Source organism: Triticum aestivum, chromosome 1B (assembly GCF_018294505.1).
Source record: "Triticum aestivum cultivar Chinese Spring chromosome 1B, IWGSC CS RefSeq v2.1, whole genome shotgun sequence".
Lineage (NCBI taxonomy): Eukaryota > Viridiplantae > Streptophyta > Magnoliopsida > Poales > Poaceae > Triticum > Triticum aestivum.
Genome location: NC_057795.1, coordinates 527186516 through 527187675, shown reverse-complemented (window position 1 = coordinate 527187675; position 1160 = coordinate 527186516). Strand labels below are relative to the sequence as shown.

Below are 1160 nucleotides of genomic sequence, written 5' to 3'. Positions count from 1 at the left end.
TGACTACTACACAACCATTTGGTTGACAAGTGCGGTCTTAAGTCAACCTGCAACATGCACACCAAAGAAGCATCAACACTTTTTTTTTATGTACTTCATTGTGAAGAAACCAATCTCAAAGCACTCGGAAAGAACTAGGAAGCCTTAAATCACATAGACCAGACGATATATAGCTAGCATAAGTCATGGGTGCTGTTTGGTTGTTTACTCATCAACTGTATTCTGCCCACCATATAACCACATCTTAAGCCTGCGTTCGGGACAGGAACATGAACCAACAGAGAAACTTCTGTGTCGCCATTCTAACACAATCCGTCGTAGTCTAGGTGGTTAGGATACTCGGCTCTCACCCGAGAGACCCGGGTTCAAGTCCCGGCGACGGAATAATTTTTGCGGTTTTTTCTGTTTTCTTACGCTGGTGCGTTTCTTACAACGTCGAAAAGCAACAGCACTGCAGACATTTTTTTTGCATGTAGCATATCGTCAACAATTTCTACCGGAAGCAAGAGTGGCACGGCCCTCGCCTCCCACCCCTCGCCTATTTATTGGCCGGCTTCGGTGCCCGGCAATTCAACCGCTCAGTTGGACGCCTCCCACAGGTATCTCGATTTCACGATTGATTCATTCATATCACATGCTTTCCCTTCATTCATCTTTACACGAGCATTTCCAGATTCCCACGCGAAAACTCCCCACTGCACCCGCTTGATACCTGCGAAAATGCGCCTTGTTGATTGTTTGATCCTGGTTCGTGACCCAAATGCATGGCAATGGCGTGAGAGGAACACGAATCCCCGTCGCCGGTGATGTATGTCGATCTCAGCCTGGTTTGGTTTGGTCCTCGGGTGTTCCGATTGGGAAGAGGTAGAGAGATAGAGTATATTGATTAGTAGGAAGAAATCGATCAATCGATCGACCGGTCGGCCACCGCGTTCCTCGGCGTGCTCTCCTTCGTCCTCGCTCAAGAAGGTACAATTATATTAGCTACCTCCGTCGCTACCACGTTGCGATGCGTGCATGCTAATGATCGATGCCCCTGTCGATCGCAGCCGCCGTACGGGACGCCGATCAGGGGCGCGGACGTGGTCGTCTGCCGGTTCCCGCCGGACCCGACGGTGGCGCTGGTCGCCCTGTCAGCGCTCGCCGCCGCGTGCTGCGCC

General features: G+C 51.1%; 1 non-coding gene across 1 annotated transcript; it reads left to right on the top strand.

Moving 5' to 3' along the window:
• Positions 1-311: 311 nt before the first annotated feature.
• Positions 312-384, top strand: TRNAE-CUC (transfer RNA glutamic acid (anticodon CUC)). The gene has a single exon. It is a non-coding gene; the product is annotated as a tRNA-Glu (tRNA).
• Positions 385-1160: the final 776 nt, after the last annotated feature.